Genomic DNA, 23,913 nt, shown 5'->3' with positions numbered 1-23,913 from the left:
AATATATTGAATATTTATTTTCCAGTTTCTGTGAGTCAGGAATATGGGCACACTTAGGCGGACCTTCTGGTTCAAGATCTCTCACGGGATCACACCCGACATACTGGCTGGCACTACAGTCACCTCAGGGCTTGCTGGCCTTTAAGCCCATTCACGAAGTTATTGGCAAGATTCAAGTCTTCATGTGCTTTTGGACTGAGGGCTGCAGTTTCTCCCTTGCTCTTGACCACATATAACCCTTAATTTGTTGCCGTGTGGGGCAGCTCACACCATGGCAGCTGGCTTCATCAAAGCAAGCAAACAAGAACACAGAGAAAGTACAAAAAAGAAGTCACAGTCTTGTCACCTAATCACTGCAGTGACATTGCATTACTTTTGCCACCTTCTCTTTTTGAGCAAGTGACTAGGTCCAGCCCACACTTACAAAAGAGGGGACTACACAAGGGGATAAATGGCAGGAGATGAAAATAATAATGAGCTGCCTTAGAAACTGTTATCATAGGAGACTTATATTTCAGTCAGGTGACAGTACTTAGCAGCATGCTACCAATTAGACTATTTTCTGTTTTGACCCCAGTTTTCTCATTTGCAAAATGAGGATTAGACTGAATTGCAAATTGGTCTTGGTGATCATAACATGTTTTTAAGATTTGTTTATTTATTTGAAAGTCAGAGTTACACACAGAGAGAGGAGAGGCAGAGAGAGAGAGAGAGAGAGAGAGAGAGGTCTTCGATCCGATGGTTCACTCCCCAACTGGCCGCAATAGCTGGAACTGGGCTGATCTGAAGCCAGGAGCTTCTTCCGTGTCTCCCACGTGGGTGCAGGGGCCCAAGGACTTGGGCCATCTTCTACTGCTTTCCCAGGCCATAGCAGAGAGCTGGAACGGAAGTGGAGCAGCCAGGTCTCAAACTGGCACCCATATGGGATGCCGGCACCTCAGGCCAGGGCATTAACCCACTGCACCACAGTGCTGGCCCCAATCATAACATGTTAATAAGTATGTCCTACTTCTTGGCCGGCGCCGCGGCTCACTAGGCTAATCCTCCGCCTAGCGGCGCCGGCACACCGGGTTCTAGTCCCGGTCGGGGCGCCGGATTCTGTCCCGGTTGCCCCTCTTGCAGTCCAGCCCTCTGCTGTGGCCAGGGAGTGCAGTGGAGGATGGCCCAGGTGCTTGGGCCCTGCACCCCATGGGAGACCAGGAAAAGCACCTGGCTCCTGGCTCCTGCCATCGGATCAGCGCAGTGCGCCGGCCGCAGCGCGCCGGCCGCGGTGGCCATTGGAGGGTGAACCAACGGCAAAGGAAGACCTTTCTCTCTGTCTCTCTCTCTCACTATCCACTCTGCCTGTCAAAAAAAAAAAAAAAAAAAAAAAGTATGTCCTACTTCTGGTTCTGATTTGTTGGGCATAAGAGTAGGGCATTAGTCTTTATCGTATTGGGTATGTCTTTTGGCTTCAAGTAGTCAGGCCTTTCTCAAAGAACTTAATACAAGAGCAGTGGTCATCCGTACAGTCACGTTCCACATAATGGCATCTCAGCCAATGATGGTCCACATATATGATGGCCGTTCCATGATATTATATCCCCTGGTGACAGCACAGCTGTCTTTGCTGTGTAAATATACTCTCTGCTGTTCGCATGATGACAGAATATCCTACAACACATTTTTAGAACGTATCCCTGACCTTAATTGATGTGTGACTGTAGTTAGGATCCTGGTGATCTGAACTGAAATCAGAGGTGAATGGTGATTCTAGGAATTCTGTCCTTTGGTCTCTCCAAGAGGTCTTTGTCATGATATTTTTGCATTGCTCTGTGAATCTATTCCATTTTCCTATGTCTTCTTTTCTGGCTTTCCTTTGTCATGTCTCTTTTACTTACTCAGTTTCTGCTCCCTCATAACCTGGTACTTACCCCCTGACATTTGTTATATGCAGCCTTTCAACAACTGGAGGATTCTATATCTCCAAGTCCTGAAAAAGACAATCTTATTTTTCCAGTCCATTTTTTCACATCAGGCTACCTGGGAAGTATGGAAGGTCAGGACAGAAGCTCACTATAGGTGATTGTACACCTATTCCCTAGAGTTTTGAACACCGTACATATGGAGGAACAAATCCAAGGACTACCTCTACTCTCTAAAGGGAGTGCAGATTTTTGTGATCTGAAGCACAGACTCAAATTGTCTACAGCTGTCAGTTAAGCAGCTCATCAGTAAATGCACAGCAACAATCTTGTTCCTGGTGACATTCACAATGAAAACAAATACTCCTGATTGATTTTTCCCTCCAATAGAACGAGTTACCCATATTCTTCGTCAGCGTGGGCAAACGTTCATGTGTGTATGTGGGAAAACTACAAGCATGTCTTTCTCACTTGTATAGAGAGCTATGAAACACCAAGATTTACATTCAGTTTTCAAAGACTTTGATGGTTAGTCACACTGCAGTATAAATTAAGAGGAGAAAATTTCTCAGGGAAAATAATTATAACATCTTAGCTTTCTCTTTCCTACTTATAAAAAAAAGATAAAAATCTAGTATTTAGTACAAATACATGACCTATGTCCTAGATTCCATAGTAAAGACAGGAATCTTAACAATAAGAAAAACTTAACTCAAATGGCTTGAATTTGAATTGTTCTGTGATGAATTTTGGAAACAATAAGTTTCTGATCCCCTCTTTATCCCTACAACCCAACTTGAAGTATGGTGGGCAGAGAATGATCTGAATTAAATTCAGTGATAAGGGTTCAATTGATTTCAAATGTTCTGATTTCAGCTAAATTGAAACTTTTGCTAAATCCATGCAGGGTTACCAACTTAGAGTAGAAGTCACAGCAGACAATCCAGGTCATTGAGAACATACTTATTCTTTAGTTATAATGGAGAGTGCTCCTAGCTGCAACACTGCCCACCTCCCAGTATCTAATTACCAATCAATCTGTTTTTATATTTCCCTACTTTTGTGGAAAATAGAAGTTCTAGCCTACAATGTAATTTCATCGATGTGCTACCCTTGTAATTAAATGAAGATTCATTGATTTTTTTCCTTGCTTGTTGATATTTATTTTCTTTTAAAATCTCCTCAGGCTTCATTTCTTCCAGAAAATCTTTGACAACTTGTTTCCTTAGTTGGACTGATGATCAATTAGATGCTTGGGAGCCTAAAAAGAACTGAATATTTTAAATCCAGTCTCCTTGTTTCAGAGTTGAGAAAACAGACCAAGAAAAATTTAGTGGCTTGCCCAATATCATGCAACTAAAATATAACAAAGGAAATAAGAAATGAAAATTTTTTTCCTTGTTTTAAAAGTTCTGTTTTTATGGCCGGCGCTGCGGCTCACTAGGCTAATCCTCCGCCTTGCGGTGCCGGCACACGGGGTTCTAGTCCCGGTCGGGGCGCCGGATTCTGTCCCGGTTGCCCCTCTTCCAGGCCAGCTCTCTGCTGTGGCCCGGGAGTGCAGTGGAGGATGGCCCAAGTGCTTGGGCCCTGCACCCCATGGGAGTCCGGAAAAGCACCTGGCTCCTGCCATCGGATCAGCGCGGTGCGCTGGCCGCAGCGTGCCGACCGCGGCGGCCATTGGAGGGTGAACCAACGGCAAAAGGAAGACCTTTCTCTCTCTGACTCTCTCTCTCACTGTCCACTCTGCCTGTCAAAAAAATAAAAAAATAAAAGTTCTGTTTTTACCTTTCAACTATGTAGGGCATAGATTTCACAGCCAGGGCTCCCACTGTGGTAGTCATGGATAGCCACTGATAAAATGTCCGAAGTTGTGCTACAGTCCTTCAACCACATCAAATCATAACCTCTTGCTGCTTAAGCTAGTTCACCATTTCCTGTTGCTGCCAGCCCATTTTCTTCACAAGACAGCCCAGCCTCTCTGCTCTGAAGCACACCATGTTATATGTATCCCCTTTGTAGCTTTACTCACACTACTTCTCCCCTCTCCTTCCCACCTGCCGAAGACATTGGTGGTCCACCTCAGGATCCCTTGTTTCCTTGCAGCATCTTCTGTCTGTTGCAGTGTTCAGTGATTACCTTTCTCTCGGAGCTCTCTTGGCAGGCAGAATGCTCCTTTTATCCTCACCTTGCACCGCTCTCTAATAGTATGTGGGAATACCCCGTCTCTAGACAAGAGGCTCCTTGAGGACAGCAATGATGGTAGTAGCTTCTGTTTTGACAATCACAGCTTCTGGCACAAAACCAATATGAATTTGTTAGTAATTAGAAGACTCCCATAAGGTTTAGTCCAAGGTGACAGAACAGCAGAGATTACAGTGAATTTGCCTTGTGGTACAAAACAGGATAACTAGGAAACATTGTTCATTCGTTTATTCTCTCACTTATTCATTGACCCCCTGTAATGTTGTAGGTACTGACCTAACCGTATGCATAAAGTGTATCAGAGGCTGGATAACATGACTCCTGCCCTCTTTTTAAAAAGATTTATCTAATGTGAAGTTTGTTTATTTATTTGAAAGAGATACAGAGAGATCTTCCATCAGCTGATTCATTCCCCAGATGGCCACAATGGCCAGGGCTGGGCCAAGCCAAAACTAGGAGCTTCATCTGGGTCTCCCACATGGGTGCAGGGGCCCAAGCACTCAGGTCATCTTCCACTGCTTTCCCAGACACATTAGCAGGGAACTTGAACTTGAACTGGCACCCATATGGGATGCTGGTACTGCAGATGGCAGCTTTACCCATTATGCCACAACACTGGCCCCAGAAAACTTTTCTTTTTAAATTCTCATTTCTTTCCCTGCCCATTCAATCAGATAGGGAGCTGTGTTCATTTCTTCGGGTGATGTGCATGGAAAGGGTTGAAAACTAGTAATCCACACACTTTTGTGACTTTGATTCTCCAGAAACTTAACTCTTTAGATCTCCAGGGTATCCTAATGGGTTATCAGAGAAGGTAAAGAAGAGTTTGTGGGTTTTTAGTTATGATCCAGTTTTGGAAAGGCAGAGAGAAAAGAGATTGCTTCCCTCCCAGGCAAGAAATTAACTTCCCTGGGGATGGGAAATGGCATGAGAAAGATAACCTGAGGATCTTGGAATAACTTGGATCTGCGACCTGCTTCCTGGTTGTTCTGTTGGCAAGACCCCAAAGCTGATTGGCTCAGTGGTGTATCCTAACAGATGAAAGTGGCAAACTATGACTCTGTCATGGAGCATGACTGAAGATCAGATGATCATTTTAAGTTCTCTTCACCCTCTGCCTCCAGTCAGTTTGTCCCATGATATAAAAAGCCTGATACAACATTAAGGAGAAGGTATGACACTATCCATTAACCTGTTGGAATGAAGATTCAGAGTCAGAAATTCAGTTGAAGTGCAAAAAAAAAAAAAAAAAGTAGTCATAGTTTGTGTACCCTTGAGACTATGTCGACTTAATACTTTAGTGTCATATTCCCATCAACCAAAATGTTCCCTTTGAGAGTTTGGCATTGTGGCTCCATGGTTTAAGCCACCGCTTGTGACGTCAGCATCTCGTGGTAGAGTGCCAGTTCAAGTCCTTGCTGTTCTGTTTCTGATGTAGCTTCCTACCAATGTGCCTGGGAAAGCAGTGTATGATGGCCCAAGTGCTTAGGCTCCTGCTCCCATGTGGGAAATGTGAACAGAGTTCCTAGCTTTTCCCTGGCCCAGCTGTTTGTGGGTATTTGGAAAGTGAACCTACAGATAGAAGATTCTCTCTCTCCCTCTCTCCTTCTCTTTCTCACCCTCAGTCTGCCTTCCCAATAAAGATATCTTTAAAAAAAATTCCTTTTATGCAGCGTAGATAGTTAATACCAATTCCCCCACTAGTTAGCTGGACAATGTACAGCATAAATAAATATTATCAAAAGCTCTAATAGCAACTTATTTTTTGACATTATGTAACTTGCCACTACAGTGTTCCACAATGTCCTCAATGAACCTTCCTTCAAATATCATTTGAGAACTCATCACAAAAACAACCAAAACAAATAGTGAAAACAATATGAAATCTGCTGAAAGCAAAATGTTCTAGAATTGGACATAGTCATTTCCCAGTAGGTGGTGATGGCTAGCCTAGGGAAGTGAATTCCTTCAAGTAGACATTCTTTTTGTGGCTTTGAGAGATGTTCTGGGAGATATTGTGATATGGATTTTTTCCCCATAAAATCTGCCACCTTTGGATACTTTTGTAAGTACCAATTTGCAATTTTTTTGCAAATACAAATTTTTCAAATCCTTTTTTAAAGGATTTATTCTATTTATTTGAAAGGCAGAGACCTAGAGAGGTCCTCCATCTTCTGGTTCACTCCCCAAATGTCTGCAATAGCTAGGGCTGGGCAATGCTGAAGCCAGCTTCATCTAGGTTTCTCACGTGGTTTCAGGGGCCCAAACCCTTGCACTGTCTTCCACTGCTTTCCCAGATGCGTTAGCAGGGAGCTGGATCAGAAGTGGAGCATCTGGGAGCCTGAACCGGTGCCCACATGGGATGCTAGCATCACAGGTGGCAGCTCAACCTGTTATACCACAGTGCCAGGCCTTGCAAAATACATTTTTAACCAAGCTGTTTAAAATCAGTAGTTGGCCAAATTCATTTCTTTGAATGGCAGCCTCACTTGTACACATTATACCAGCTACAAGAAAGTTCACTTAGCATGCCCATGGCAGAGTTCCCAGAGTAGAGACCTCTTGTGCATGGCTACCTATCCCATTTGGAAAGCCTGAGGCATGGATATGATTCCAATGGGAGACAATTCATGTTTTAATTTTTGTGCTTCAGCCATTCATATCAATACTGTGTCCTCCAATCAGGCATCCTAAGAAAAAAGTGCTACAAGTCAGCTTTCAGAAGTCAAAGGAGACTACATTTCAAAAATGAAGGCAGATTTGGTTCCAGCTCATGAATATTTCATCATTAGACCTTATATTATTCTGTGAAAATACCCCAGCTTATTGAGTATGTATGGAAACTGCCTTGCTTACTATCACATTTACTCCAAAAGAAGAATTTACATGGTAGACTTGAGTGAACACTCTAATATCGGCAGAACTGGCTGCCATAGTGACAAGAGAAGGAAAATTTACATTCTTAAAAAGGCACTTTGAAATTTCATTAGGCATGTGAAATTTATTTTGCCCTTGGTCTTTCCTCTATGGAAAAATAAAACTTATTCAGTCTTATGTAATATGATGGTTGAGTTGCTAAATATGAGTATTATTGTAATTTATAAGTCCAACCCCCCCTGGTGGCACTTTAGTCCCTCAAAAAGGTCTCTTGCTACTCCAGTAAGATTTTGTTCCTGCCTCTTTCCCCTATCACTTCACCCTCCCAATCAGTGTAATATATAAAGGAAAATGGGCAATGATATTTGCAAAAATTGAATAAAGTTTTGATGATTATTTTTGCTTCTATGTGAACCTAAGACAATAGAAATGAGAAAATATTTTTTAATTTTTGAAGTGTTGATTATAAAAGGAAAGCAGGCCGGTGCTGCAGCTCACTAGGCTAATCCTCCGCCTTGCGGCGCCGGCACACCGGGTTCTAGTCCCAGTCGGGGCGCCGGATTCTGTCCCAGATGCCCCTCTTCCAGGCCAGCTCTCTGCTGTGGCCCGGGAGTGCAGTGGAGGATGGCCCAAGTGCTTGGGCCCTGCACCCCATGGGAGACCAGGATAAGTACCTGGCTCCTGCCATCAGATCAGCGCGGTGCGGCGGCCACAGTGCACCGGCCGCGATGGCCATTGGAAGGTGAACCAACAGCAAAGGAAGACCTTTCTCTCTGTCTCTCTCTCTCTCTCACTGTCCACTCTGCCTGTCAAAAAAAAATTAAAAATTAAAAAAAAAAAGGAAAGCATTCTGCCTCGGGCCAGACTATGCAACTATGAGTGTGTGCACCCATCCACACTTACACACAAACCTGATTGGACATCATGTCATGCTGCCGCAAACAATATTTCCTGTTTAGGATGCTTGAGTGGGTTGCCATTTTCTCATAGGCTTGGCATCTCGATATTGTGGTAACAGCTCACAAGCATGGTTTATAATGTAATTTTCTCCAAATTTATATTGGTGAAACCAAGTGACCAGAAAAATATGAGTTAATTTGGGGGCTATAATCTAATATTGGAATGTTAATGGCATTGAAGAGCTTCTAATCCTTCCAAATGAGGTCATGACATATCTGAGATAATAAGATATCTTGAAAAGATCCCAAGAACCAGGTCTCTGGGCAATGGTTTGCAAGCTAGATGGCATCCATTTACAAGATTTTCCATCTCAACTTAGGAAACAAATGAATAATTATTGTTTTATGTAGGAATTATAACATTTCAGCATTTGAAGTGTTATATTTTAAGGGGCTATTTACTTATTACATGCTTGTTAGTTCTCAAATATGGTTATTGCAATCTTTGCTTTTTAAAAAAATTGAAATATTCAATAAAGTGAACTAATTATACATATACAACTTGATGAATTTTTATGACCCAAGATCAAGATATAAAACATTTCTGGTTGGAATGGTGCCTCATGTCTCTGCCCAGTCAATACCCCTTCCTCAGAGATAATCGATATTCATACCACTATTGATATTAGTTAGCTTTGTGCATGAACTTCATAGAAAAAGAAATTATATAGTATTCGTTATTTTAAGTCTAGCTTCTTTCAGTCCTCATTAAGTCTTTGAAAGCTGTCTGTGTCACTGCACATTCTAGTTCCTCTTCTGTTTTTTTGTCAAAAAATATTTATTTGTTTATTTGAAAGGCGGAGGGAGTGAGAGAGAGAGAGAGAGAAATCTTTTATCTCCTGGTTTACTCCCCAAAGGCTGTGACAGCCAGGGCTGGGCCATGCCGAAGCCAAGAGCCAGGAAATTCTTCCAGGTCTCCCACATGGGTAGAAGGGCCCAAACACTTGGGCCGTCCTCTGCTGCTCTCCCAGGCAAGTTAGCTGGAAACTGGATCAGAAGTGGAATAGCCGGGACTTGAATCAGTGCCCATGTGGGATGCCGACACTGCGGGCAGAGGCTTAACCTTCTCTGCCACAGCACAAGCCCCTCCTTCTCTTTTTAATATTTTGTGATATTCTATTATATGAATATACCACAGTTTGTCTTGTCTTTTCTTGATAGGCATTTGGGTTTTTTTCCAGTTTGCGCTAATATGAATCAAGCTACCATGATCAAGTTAGTACATATCTTTGAAAGACATATGCACTTATTTTTCTTAGTTATATACTTAGGAGTTAAATTGTTGGGTCGTGTGTAGCTTAAGTAGATGCTTGTTTAGCTTAACTAGTCACTGTTAGTGTTTCAAAGGGGTTTGACCAATTTACAGTCTCATCCATAATATATATGGAAGTCCCAATTATTCTACATCTTTGCCATCACTCAACAGTATCAATCTCACTAACTTTGGCCATTCTATTCAATGCGTGATAATGTATCATTGTGATTTAAGTTTTCATGATGATTGAAGAAGTTGTGAATCTTTTCACATGAAAATGAACCGTTTACATATTTTCTTTGTCTTTTTTTATTTGAAAGACAGAGTGATAGAAAGGGAAAGGGGAGAAAGAGAGAGAGAGATTTTTGATCTACTGATTCATTCTCCAAATGCCTGTAACAGCTGGAGCTAGGCCAGGTCAAAGCAAGGAGCAAGGAATTCTATCTGGGTATCCTACGTGGATGGCAGGAACCCAAGTACAGGAGCTGTCATCCATTGTTTCCTAGGTGCATTAGCTGGAAGCTGTCTCAGAGTAGCTGAGACTCAAACCAGCCACTCCAATATGGGATGTAGGCTTTCCCAGTGGCAGTTTAACCTGCTACACCACAATACTCACCCCAATGAATATTTTTAAAGTGCATGTTTAATTATTTTTCACATTTCCAATTAAGTCACTTGTCTTTTTTGGGTATTTATTTGTGGGAGCTCTTTATATACTCTAGATATGAATTATTTTCCATTTCTATAATTTATTTTCAATTGTGGCTTGACTTTTTACTACATTAGATGTATCTTTTGATGAATTAAAGATATTAAAGGTTAAAGTTAATCTTTCTTTATATAATTAGTACTGTTTGTGTGATTTTAAAGAAAAATTAGCACCTTATCTAGCTTTACACCCTAACCAACAAAGAGCATAAGAATTGAATGTAGTATTCTTACTAATGTGGACATTCATAAATTTATACTGCTATAAAATCAATTAGAAGAGCCAGAATTTAAAACACTTTCATCTTTTAATGTTGATGAGAATATCGAGCAACCAGAAGTCTCACTGATGGTGGAAATGTAAAAAGTATAATCAGTTTGGAAATCCATTTGTCAGTTTCTTATAAAGTTAAATATATACCCACCCTATGACCCCAGATTTCTAAGTAATTACTTAGGATAAAGGAAAACATATGTCCACAAAAAGCCTTGTATAAGAATATTTATAACAGCTTTATCTATAATAGCCCCAAATCAGAAATAACTCAAATATCCATTAACAGATTAGATGAGCAAATTGTGGCATATTCATGCAATAGAAAATACCCATTAATAAAAATAGCAGGGAGTCGGTGCCATGGCACACTAGGTTAATCCTCCACCTGTGGCGCCAGCATCCCATATGGGCGCCGGTTCTAGTCCCCGTTGCTCCTCTCCCAGTCCAGCATTCTGCTATTGCCTGGGAAAGCAGTAGAAGATGGCCCAAGTGCTTGGGCCCCTGCACCTGCGTGGGAGACCAGGAGGAGGCTCCTGGCTCCTGGCTTTGGATCGGCACAGCTCCGGCCATTGCGGCCATTTGGGGAGTGAGCCAGTGGATAGAAGACCTTTCTCTCTGTCTTTCTCTCTCTCTCACTGTCTGTAACTCTACCTGTCAAATAAATTAAAAAAAAAATAGCAAACTACTTATACAAGAAATAATGTAGATGAAACACAAACATTATGCTTAAGGATATAAACATAGATAATGCATAATTTCATTTATATTAAGTTATAGAAATTTGCAAATTCATATATGGTAATAGAAATCTGAAAAAGCTGATAAAATTCAGTTCTAGCAAATATCTTTCTTGCAAAGAAAACACTACAAACCTGATGAACAATGCATGGAGATCTTACTGGAGGTAGGTAGCTTCAGTTTCTATTTGAGGGGCAACAAGATGACAGTTTTTACAATTAGCATCCCAGGAATACAAGTGACTTGTGTCTGTGTCAAACAGTTTTTCTCTAGCACAGAAGGGCATTTGCAAGCTTTTGGCTCATAGGAAACCAGTCAATGTAGCTGTTAGGTAGGTGACAGTCCAGAAAATAAAAGGGCTGGAGAGGAGGCAGAGCCCAAGATGAAAGGAAGGAGAAATATACCTTCTCTACCAAAAGAAGTGGTGAGTTAAATAGGGCTTCCAAAGCCAGGACGCAAATTGTCACTTGCTCCGCAGGTTCGCGGAGGAGCAGCAATGGATTTGCTGTTGTTTCTTTCCCCAGTCCTCCCCGGGTTAGTTGTCCCCCCCCCGACCCCCACCCCCCCGCTTCCCCCGCTTCCGCAGAGGAGCGGCACACCGCCAGCCGGCTCTCTCAGGGGTTCCTCAGATATTCCTCCTGCATGTTGTCTCTCTCCTCCTTTATAGTCCTCTTCCACCAATCCCAACTCTGCTGGAGTTCTCTCCCCACGCGCTGAGCATGCTGCTCTCCTCCAATCAGGGGCAGGATCAACTCCTGCAACTTGTTAGTCGAATTGGTGAGGCAGCTGTGTGGAAGTTGTTTACTCCCTCTCAGCACCATGTTGTGGGGGCCGGGCCCTGCTCCCCACACAAATTCTGAGCACTGTCTTGTTTTTTTTTTTTTTTGTTTAATGAGCATAAATTTCCAAAGTACAGCTTATGGATTACAATAGCTTCCTCCCCCCGTAACTTCCCTCCCACCCACAGTGCTCCCCTCTCCGACTCCCTCTCCCCTTACATTCACATCAAGATAAATTTTCAATTATCTTTATATACAGAAAATCAATTTAGCATATATTAAGTAAAGGTTTCCACATTTTGCTCCCACACAGAAACACAAAGTGTAAAATACTATTTCAGTACTAGTTATAGCATTGATTAAACACCTAAGAGTAATTGTGTATTAATTACAGAGTTCAACCAATATTTTAAGTAGAATATAAAATGCAACTTTTGTATTGTTGTGGCTCCCCCCCCCAACCTCCCTCCCTCCTGTGGCCCTCCCCTCTCCCTCTCCCATCCCGCCCTTCATCACGTTTCATTTTCAATCACCTTCATATACTGAAGATCAACTTAGTATATACTAAGCAGGGATTTCAACAGGCTGCACTCACACAACCACACAAGGTATAGGGTATTGTTCGACTAGTAGTGTTGTTTTTGAGTTTCATAGTTAAACACATTAAGGACAGAGATCTTACGTGGGGAGCATGAACCCAGTGACTCCCGTTGTTGATGTAACAATTGGCACTCTTATTTATTACATCAGCAATGACCCGAGACTCTTGCTATGAGCTGTCTAGGCTATGGAAGGCCCTTGAGTTCACCAACTCTGAACTTGTTTAGTCAAGGCCGTATCACAGTGGAGCTTCCTTCCTCCCTTCAGAGAAAGGTGCCTCTCTGCTTGATGGCCTGTTCCTTCTGCTGGGGTCTTGTTCACCAGGATCTTTCATTTAGATCGTTTTTTGCCACCGTGTTATGGCTTTCCATGCCTGTGAGACTCTCATGGACCTTTTAGCCAGATCTGAATGTCCCAAGGGTTGATTCTGAGGCAGGAGTGCTGTTTGGGCATTTGCCATTCTATGAGTCTGCTGTGTGTCCTGCTTCCCCCGCAGGATCATTCTCTCCCTTTTGATTCTATCTTTCATTATTTGCTTACACTGGTCTTATTTGTGTAATCTCTTCAACACTTACCCTATCTTTTTGATCGGTTGTGTATTTATACTTATCACTACCAAGTGCACTGGCATTGGTACCTGCCTCCTTGGTAGGATTGAGTTGAAATCCCCTGGCACATTTCTAGTTCCACCATGGGAGGTAGATCTGAGTGAGTATGTGCCGTCCTATATATCTCCTCCCTCTCTTATTCCCACTCCTATGTTTAACTGAGATCAATTTTCTGTTAATTTTTAAATGCTTATGAGTGGTTGTGCATTGATTGCAGAGTTCAACCAGTGGTCTTGTGTAGAGCAAACTGAGCAACAACAACAACAACAAAAAATACTAAAGGAACAAAATAGTAAGTTGTTCCTCAACAGTCTAGACAAGGGCTGATCATGTCATTGTCTCTCAGAGTGTCCATTTCACTTCAATGGGTATCATTTTAGCTGCTCGTTTAGTTGCCATCGATCAGGGAGAACATGTGATATTTGTCCCTTTTGGACTGGCTTATTTCACTCAGCATGATGGTTTTCAGCTTCCTCCATTTTGTTGTAAATTCCCGGATTTCATTGTTTTTTACTGCTGTATAGTGTTCCATAGAGTACATATCCCATAGTTTCTTTATCCAGTCATCCGTTGATGGACATTTAGGTTGCTTCCATGTCTTAGCTATTGTGAATTGAGCTGCAACAAATATTGAGGTGCAAATGGCTCTTTTTTTCTCCCCTTTAATTCCATTTGGGTAAATTCCAAGGAGTGGGATGGCTGGGTCCTGTGGTAGTGCTATATTCAGGTTTCTGAGGACTCTCCAAACTGTCTTCCATAGTGGCTTTAGCAGTTTGCATTCCCACCAACAGTGGATTAGTGTCCCTTTTTCCCCACATCCTCGCCAGCATCTGTTGTTGGTTGATTTCTGTATGTAAGCCAATCTAACCAGAGTGAGGTGAAACCTCATTGTGGTTTTGATCTGCATTTCCCTGATGGCTAGGGATCCTGAGCATTTTTTCATGTGCCTGTTGGCCATTTGGATTTCCTCTTTTGAAAAATGTCTGTTAAGGTCCTTGGCCCATTTTTTTATTGGGTTGTTTGTTTTGATTTTGTGGTGTTTTTTGATCATTGTGTAGATTCTAGTTGTTAATCCTTTATCTGTTATCTGGTTTGCGAATAACGTCTCCCATTCTGTTGGTTGCCTCTTCGCTTTCCTGACTGTTTCCTTTGCTGTTAAGAAACTCTTCAATTTTAGGTAATCCCATTTGTTTATTTTATCTTTGATTACCCGTGCCTGTGGGGTCTTCTCCAGGAATTCTTCGCCTGTTCCAATGTCTTGAAGGGTTTCCCCTATGCTCTCAATTAGTTTCATGGTGTCGTGGCGCATCTCTAGTTCTTTAATCCATGTTGAGTGGATTGTTGGATAAGGTGTAAGGTAGGGGTCTTGCTTCATACTGTGATATGTGGACATCCAGTTTTCCCAGCACCATTTGTTGAAGAGGCTGTCCTTGTTCCAGGGGTTGGTTTTAGGTCCTTTGTCGAATATGAGTTGGTTATATATGTTTGGATTGATCTCCGGTGTTTCTCTTCTGTTCCATTGGTCTATGCATCTGTTTTTGTACCAGTACCAGGCTGTTTTGATTATAACTGCCCTGTAGAATGCCTTGAAGTCTGGAATTGTGATGCCTCCAGCCTTGTTTTTATTGTAAAGGATTGCTTTAGCTATTCTGGGTCTCCTGTTTCTCCATATGAATTTCAGCATCGTTTTTTCTAGGTCTTTGAAGAATGACTTTGGTATTTTGATTGGTATTGCATTGAACTTGTAAATTGCTTTTGGGAGAATGGACATTTTGATGATATTGATTCTTCCAATCCATGAGCATGGCAGTTTTTTCCATTTTTTTGTGTCGTCTTCTATTTCTTTCTTTAGTGTTTTGTAATTTTCATCATAGAGATCTTTGACCTCCTTGGTTAAATTTATTCCAAGGTACTTTATTGTTTTTGTGGCTATCATGAATGGGATTGATCTTAGTAGTTCTTCCTCGGCCCTGGCATTATCTGTGTATACAAAGGCTGTTGATTTCTGAGCATTGACTTTGTATCCCTTTAATTTCTTTTTCTTGCCTGATGGCTCTGGCTAACACTTCTAGGACTATATTGAATAGCAATGGTGAGAGTGGGCATCCCTGTCTGGTGCCAGTTTTCAATGGAAATGCCTCCAACTTTTCCCCATTCAATATGATGCTGGCCTTTGGTTTATCATAGACTGCCTTAATTGTGTTGAGGAATGTTCCTCTAACCCCAATTTGCTTAGGGTTTTCATCATGAAAGGGTGTTGTATTTTGTCAAATTCTTTCTCTGCATCTATTGAGATAACCATATGATTTTTGTTTCTCAATTTATTAATGTGATGTATTACATTGATTAACTTTCGAATATTGAACCATCCCTGCACACCAGGGATAAATCCCACTTGGTCCGGGTGAATGATCTTTCTGATGTGTAGTTGGATTTGGTTTGCCAGAATTTTGTTGAGTATTTTTGCATCTATGTTCATCAGGGAGATAGGTCTGTAGTTTTCTTTCTCTGTTGTGTCTTTTCTGGGCTTAGGAATTAAGGTGATATTGGCTTTGTAGAACGAATTTGGAAGGATTCCCTCTCTTTCAATCATTTTGAATAACTTGAGAAGAACGGGGGTTAGTTGTTCTCTAAATGTCTGGTAAAATTCGGTGGTGAAGCCATCCGGTCCTGGGCTCTTCTTTTTCGGTAGTGCGTTTATTACTGATTCAATTTCTTTCATGGTTATGGGTCTGTTTAGATTTTCTATATCTTCACGCTGAGCACTGTCTTAAGCCATTTTCTGCATCCTCTCTTACCACTTAGCTACCATCACTGCAATGGCACAGATTACTCTGCACTTTCTTTATTGATTATTGTGTGCTTTTTGGACTGTTGTATTGCAAGTATCAGCTAATACTGATGCGCGTTTCTCATTCCTTAGTCTACTTTGATTAGACCACAGGCCATGGGGCACCATCTTTTGGCCTATTGTAGGTACAGCTACACATGGAATTATTTTTGCTATCAGCAAATGGAAAACATGGTATCCGTGTTTTCACTGCAATGTGGAAGATCTTTTGGAATGCCTAAGACCCACTGTTAGCATTTTTGGGATACTTGGTCTTTCCATATCAGGCGGTCTGCCTGAAGGAGAGGTCAGCCTGAATACCTATTCAGCCTAGAGGTGAGACTCAGAAACATTAGCTAAGCATAATGGGTAAAGCTGGTTCATGACTCAGCTGCTCCATTTCCAATCCAACTCACTTCTAATGGCCTGGGAAAAGCAGTAGAATATGAGCCAAGTGTTTGGGTTCCTGCTACCCATGTGAGAGATCTGGATGAAGTTCCTGGCTTTGACCTGACTCAGTACTGTCCATTGTGGCCATCTGGGGCCATCTGATATGACCCAGCAGATGAATGATCTCTCTGTCTTTCCCTCTCTATCCCTAACTTCGACTTCCAAAATGAATAAATAAATCATTTTAAAAAATCTCACAGAACACCACCATCAGACAAGACTACTCTATGACAATAAAATATAAGACCACCCTGTAATAATCACAAACAAAAATATTAACATTGTGCAAAGCTTAGAAATGATCAAACAGTCCCCTACTTTGGCTAATATAAGTGACTTCCACTGCTTTATCAGTGACAGCCTTAGCCTCATGCTATTCTTCTTTCCTTTAGATAAGATTTATTAAAATATCTAATCATAGTTATCCTTATTTTCTGACAGCATCTCAGAACAATGTATGTCTTCCCCCAGCTTCCCTCAAATTACCTACAAGTCCAACTACTCCAGTAAATTCCTTCTGACACTCTTATTTGATGCCCTATTGGTACCCCATTAAGTTCGTTCTCTTTAATCATAATAAGTCAATCAAGCCAAATTTGTTTTGACTATAGATGTGTTCCCAATGGTCTTTAGCTGTAAGGACATCAAAAGTAGTATAAAGGAATAGAGTGGAATTTCTAAGGCAACATGTGTACCAAGAAAAATTGTACCTTTGTACAATCTCCATACAGATCAGTATGAAAACTCAATTAAGCAAAAAAAAAAAAAAAAAAAAAAAAAAACCAAAAAAAAAACTCAATTAAGCACTACTTAGTCACTTCTTATATCTCAGTCATTTTAGCCTGATCTCTTTGCTGCTAGCAAAAATAAATAAAACTTGTATTTCTCATATAGAAAACTTATATAGACTATATGCCTATTTTAGATAAAGGAGCCTGGGAGAGAAGTATGAGGTGTTAATATTTAGCGAGTCTGAGAAAATAGATACCCTTGTCAGAAACAGAGGCCCGTGGAATCTGGAAAAGGACAAGTAGATCACCCTTGTGGGGAGTGACATAATGGGAAAAAACCATAAGAGAAAGAATGAGATTGAGTCTCAGAATTTCGCCCTAACGTTTACACCAGGAGAAAATTGCTGTCTGTGCCCAAATCCTTGCCACAGCCCAGGCACACAGATAGCATTTTCCTACAGTTACTGCTGGTGAACACACACCTTCTCAAGGCTCTAGACAGTTTTGTCAAGACGATGTCCTTTTGACAGGGCATTTACACTTAAAGCAACTATGTGGCAGCTGAAAATCAGGATCTGGGGTCACAAATACTTGAGTTTATATCCTGGTTCCATGACTTGGAACCTTTTGATCACTTACAATCTTTTGATCTTGAGAAAGTTCTCATCTTGTGTTTCAATTTCTTCATTCAGGCCGGCGCCGCGGCTCACTAGGCTAATCCTCCGCCTTGCGGCGCCGGCACACCGGGTTCTAGTCCCGGTCGGGGCGCCGGATTCTGTCCCGGTTGCCCCTCTTCCAGGCCAGCCCTCTGCTGTGGCCAGGGAGTGCAGTGGAGGATGGCCCAGGTGCTTGGGCCCTGCACCCCATGGGAGACCAGGAAAAGCACCTGGATCCTGGCTCCTGCCATCGGATCAGCGCGGTGCGCCGGCCGCAGCGCGCCGGCCGCGGCGGCCATTGGAGGGTGAACCAACGGCAAAGGAAGACCTTTCTCTCTGTCTCTCTCTCTCACTGTCCACTCTGCCTGTCAAAAAAAAACAAAAAAAAACAAAAAAAACAAAAAAAAAAAAAAACAAAAAAAAAACAATTTCTTCATTCAGAGGCAATAATAACTAATTGTAGGGGTTTGTGTTTAAAGCACTTGCATGTGATTATATAAATGGTAGCTATTGCTTATGTAATTGGTCTATACTGGAAGCAATATGATGTTACTTATTCCTATATTTGCATGTTTCTTTTGGGAGAGTGTTACATAGGTGTCAAACATACTTCATCATTACATGTGTATATGCACACTCAAATATGTGTGAATACCTATCCATACACAGACGCTTGCATTCATGAGTTTTTTTATGGGTGCTGATACTTAGGTGAGTACGTGCTATCAAATGATGGGGTTCAGGTTAGCTCAGAATACAAGCCTAGAAAGGGCAAATGGTGACTTTGTAAATTTCCTAATCTTAGTGATGATAAATTGTACTTGGATTCTCCTGAGCTGTTTCTCTTAGCTTAGGTGATTTGCTTCCTTGGATAATTTGACAGTCTTCTTGTCATTCTCCATTATCCCACTAAATCTAGAACCAAAATTTATCATGACCACAAATACCAGCCCTTCTCAATAGTGCTTTGATCACAGGGGCACCACAAAGCCATATAATTATTCATCTATTGTTCACTCTTGCCCTTCAGAAATTGTGTGAATGAAGTTACATAACTCCAAACTCCACACAGTGATCATGCTTTTCATTACAGATACTTTGGAATAACTGCTGATGGGTCACAGTGCTATTTTAAAGGCAGGGCTTGGGAGGTAGGAAGATCAGGTCAAGCCCCTAAAACCAGGGAAACTGTGAGGGAGGGAATGTACCTTGGCCTCAATTGATTATGTTTAAAATAGCTTGCATTTGTGAAATGAAACAAAAATATTTGATCACATCAATGATCGTAGGGCCCCTTCAAGGGTCTTAGAAGGATCCAATGCAAGCGTGGGTACCTGCTGCTTAATCTTCTTCCATAATGCTGCCTGTCCCCTGGCCCCAGCTCTCCCAGGCACTGAGAGAGCTGCAGTTGCAGTCATCAGAGGAAGACACTCCAGTGGTGCAAACTGCCAAGGGAACAGATTTGGGATTCCCTTTCCAGGTGCTGAGCATGGACTGTGACTCCTTAGCACTGACTCCCTACGTCCAGCATCACACCCTTCACAGAAGAGGTGCTCAGTGAAGATATGCTGGACAGAGGGGGAAACTATGAATTCTAACTCCAGCACTAGTCAACTCCAGTGGCTTATTGAGTGAGCCGTAAATGATACTGGGAATATACCTAGCACTAAAGTGTACAAAGGTCTTTTGTATATAGAAGAGGGTGGCAAACCAGAGCTCATAGATTCACTGATCAAATCTTGCTTGCTACCTCATTTTGTAAATCAAGTTTTACTGGAATACAGCCATGCTCACTTGTTTGCCCAATGTCTAGACTGGCTTCCTGCTACAATGGCAGAGGTGAATAGCTAAGACAAAGACCACATGGCCTGCAAAACCTGAGATGTTTACTATCTGACCCTTTTTAGGAAAAATTTGATGACTGTAATTGCATATATTGTCATATTTTGATTTTGAGCCTCATTTTGTTCCTGTAATGATGGTAAGTCAGGTCTCATGTTCACATATGAAAAACATTGAGACTTAGAGAGTACAAATCTCTTTGCCTAGTTAGTTGCTTATCAGGTAGAGAGTTGATGTGGAACCTAAGGGCTGGGACTAAATCAGGTGTACCACAAATCTAGGTTGCTAGCTCTTTATAAATGAGCTCATATTATGAAACTTTAGAAATGGAAAGCTCTTCTTGGATGGACTTAGTGAATGAAGCAAGCCTTGGTGTCTGCCCTAAGGCTTTTGGACAAGCGTGGTAGGAGTCCCACATATTCCCCAAGCCTTACCACTTTAGTCTGCTCAAGCCAACTTCCAACTGCCACTGTCTGCTCTTCTTTGAGTGGCAGGCCACTGTGCAGACACATAGGGCAGACTGGAATCTCCGGAAAATAGTATCTCCCAGGAGAGGCCAATGACTGACAATTCCCTTGTTCCTTGGGTTTAAAAAATATACACTTCGCTGGCGCCGCAGCTCACTAGGCTAATCCTCTGCCTGCGGCGCCGGCACCCCAGGTTCTAGTCCCGGTTGGGGCGCTGGATTCTGTCCCGGTTGCTCCTCTTCCAGGCCAGCTCTCTGCTGTGGACCGAAAGGCAGTGGAGGATGGCCCAAGTGCTTGGGCCCTGCACCCCATGGGAGACCAGGGGAAGCACCTGGCTCCTGGCTGCAGATCAGTGTGGTGCGCCAGCCGCAGTGGCCATTGAGGGGTGAACCAACAGAAAGGAAGACCTTTCTCTCTGTCTCTCTCTCTCTCACTGTCCACTCTGCCTGTCAAATATATATATATATATATATACACACACACACATACACACACACACACATATACACACACACACACACTTCAAGGCAAATGTTTTATACTACTTATCAGAATTTGCCCCACAGGATTAAGCTCCAGATGCCCACAGTGGAAGCTTACTAGATGCAACTGTCTTCTCGCTTTTCACACTTCTCCACTTTCATACCATGTTATCTGCACTTCCCAAATAAACTACTCGCACTCATATTCTCTCAGATTCAGCTTCTGGAGATATGCACACACAGAGTACTGGCCAAATGCAAGCACTGTTGGAGAAAAGCAGGTGTTTGGCCTCCTCCTGGCTAACCCAGGCTGTCTCAAGGGAAAGAATCAGCCACTAGGATGAGGGTTAACCTCCTGTGGTTCATTGTATTACCCTAACAACTAGTTTGTTGATGAGGGCTCACTGTTCCTGTACTCATTGCTTCTGGAATAATCTCACCTGCTGTGTGGGGAGGGATGTGTGCGTCAGCCAAGATACACGCTGCCGCCGCTGCTGAGCTAGAAAATATTGCAGTGTCATCGATCATTGCCTTACGTATGCTCCCGGCTGAAGGGCAATTAGTGTTACTCAAGATGAAAACTAACACAGGCCTGGAGATGAATGGGGTATTGAGGAGGCTGTCAAAGCAGCCTGGCTGTAAGAAATGACACGAGGCTATGGGAGTGCTCCTCGTCTGTGCTGGGCAACAGTGACTGCGGGGCGGCCTCCAGCCCCGGGCTTGGAAAGGCTCATTTCACTGGCAGGAAGAGTCATTCCTTTTACTACTTCCTCCCTGTGAGTTATCCCCTCCACAGACCCAGCAAATAGAGTACATCTGCTCATGTGGGTGTGGCCATTGTTTCTTTTTTTAAAACCAGCAACTGGAATCCCTTCCATGTAGTCACAATAATTTTTTTCACGCTTTTTTCCTTCAGCTCTCTCATATTTCTTCCTGTGATTCATTCTGCCTCAATTTCTGCTTCTGCCTCTCTTCCCTTACTCCCTCCCAGCCTCCATCTCCCTACTCCAGTTTCTGTCTGCTGATTCTTTCTCTCTCCTAGTTTCTCTTACTCCCTAGCGCCCTCCCTCCCTTACTCTCTCTGCTCCTTCTTTTGGTCCTTGGGATGTTTTCTCATGTTCTGATGTTCTTTACAGTAGGCTCATTGATTGAATCTTTGATATAGTCCCTCAAAGAAAAGTAGTCACAGCTATAGTCTTTCTATGTCACTTGTCACCAGATAACCCAATATGAAATCAGTTAGGTTCATTTTTGACTAAAATTCCTTCTTGTGCTTTAAAAGCCTGACTCCTAAAGTTTCCCAGCTGGGTAGACTCTCTACTTCTCTTCATTCATTGGAGTCCCACTGTACCTGCTAAACATTGCTATGCGGTGGGATAGCACAAAGTTCAGTTACCTTTTAGAAATAGATGCCAAGTGTTGGCTCTTGTTGCTTCCGCAGAGAGACTGGAGAAAAGTAGTAAGGATGAGAAGCAGCTGTGCAGCTCTGCCTCTCTTGCTGCCTGAGGCCCTGGGCCTCTGAGGAGAGAGGACGCAGAGACCTTTCATACTGGAAAGGAGCCGTGCTGTGCACAGGCTTAGTCACTGCAACACCACAAGCCCGAGACCTGGAACCTCCTAAGAACTGCTAGTTGAAGGACTGAAAAACCTGCTGGAAAGCAGCAAGAAAGAGTTTGCCTCTCTCTCTGACTCAAAATGATCTTGCAAACAAAAGTCCCAAAGAAAATGAAGAAAGCTCACAAAAATCACCAATCACAGATTCACTCAAGATTAAATTAATAACAATTTGGTAACATTTTAAAAAGACTTCATTATAACTACATGTAATATGATAGGTTGAAAAATTAATTTTCATAAAAAATTATAAAACTGCAGACTTGAAAGAATAAGGGTGGGCAGATATGAAAGGAAACAAAACAATGAAAAATATAGTTACTGGAGCTAAAGATGCGATAGATAGAATAAACTGAAATCCAGACATATTTGCATAGAGAATTTAAAAACTAGAAAATCTTAAAGAATTCATCCAGAATATAGCACACAATGATACCCAATACAAAAGAACAGTTACAATGGTGATAGATTGAGAAATATACAGGCATAATGTAAATTCCATGAGAACAAAGAAGGGAGAATTTGAAGAGGTAATATTTAAGGAAAGATTGATGAAAATTTTCCGTAATTGGCAAGAGACACGTGTCTTCAAACCAAAATGTACTTTAAGACTGAGTAGGATAATAAAATTATGCCTACTTTTAAACACATTGCAACAGAAATGAAGAAAAACAAAGACAAAGAGAAATATCTGAAAAGCTTCCAAATAGAAAAGACAGATACCAGAGAACAATTAGAGAACAGACATTTCATTACAAATAGCTGCAAAGTGACAATGGAGTAACATATGCGAGCAAAAAATTTATGTGCATATAAATTCTTATTTAAGAGTGGGGGGAAATTAAAATATTTTCAGATTTATAAGGGCTGAATTTATGGGCTCACAGACTCTTGTTAAAAAAAATAGTAAGCTATGTACTCCATCAAAAAGATAAGTGAACACAGAGGGAATGCTTAAGATATGTGAAATAATACCAAACAAATAAATTGATAAAGTATGCCAGTAAGTTTAATTAATAACCGAAAATAGTAATCACTTTGTATAAACAAGGGTGAAACCAAATCTCAAAGCAACAGTAAAATGATAGTGACTGTTCAGTGTACAAAGTTATAGCATGCTAAAATATTTGCCTTTGGAAGGAAGATAAATACAACTGAATAACTTTGTATGGCTTGGAAAATTTTATATTTAGATATATTTTAAAAATCATAGATAACCTCAAAAATAGAAAAAGATAAGTCCAAATACACAATAGAAATATAAATTAAATTCACTCAGTAAAAGATATAGACCATCAGATTAGATTAAAAACAAAACCAAATGAACACCCTTAATTTATAAGAGAAACTCCTAAGCCAAAACCACACAGAAAGGATTAAAATTAAGGTCTGAAGGAGAATATATCAGATCAGTATTAATTAAATAAAAATTTGGATAGTAATTGCGATCTAAAGTGGAATTTAATTAAAATCATTAGTAGAAATAGAGAAACATTAATAAAAGTTAAAATCCACCATAATAATAGAAAAGAAAAAGGAATTCATCAAGCTGATAGACTCCATTAAAAGCCAACAACAAACACCACATCTATTGAATTTTATTTTTGTGTAATATGATACAAAAGCTTGTGTTTATAACATGTTATAACATGTCTAGCCCACATTTCATATTGGAGCGCCTGCTTCAGTCCAGCTTCCTGCTGATTTACACCCTGGGAGGCAGCAGGTGATGGCTTAAGTACTTAGGACCCTGTCACCCACATGGGAAAGCCATATGGAGTTTCTGGCTCCCGGCTTTGTCCTGGCACAGCCTCAGTTGTTTCAGGCATTTGGGAAATAAATCAATGGATGGAAGATTGATCAATCTTTCCCTCTCTCTGTAGCTCTTCATTTCAAATAAAATTTAAAAAATAAACTTTTAAAACATGTACAAA

The sequence above is a fragment of the Oryctolagus cuniculus genome, chromosome X (genome assembly GCF_051225735.1).
Source record: "Oryctolagus cuniculus isolate XC-2025 breed Fujian yellow rabbit chromosome X, ASM5122573v1, whole genome shotgun sequence".
Taxonomy (NCBI): Eukaryota; Metazoa; Chordata; class Mammalia; order Lagomorpha; family Leporidae; genus Oryctolagus; species Oryctolagus cuniculus.
The sequence above is the reverse complement of the archived record's forward strand: the minus strand, read 5'-3'. Positions refer to the sequence as shown.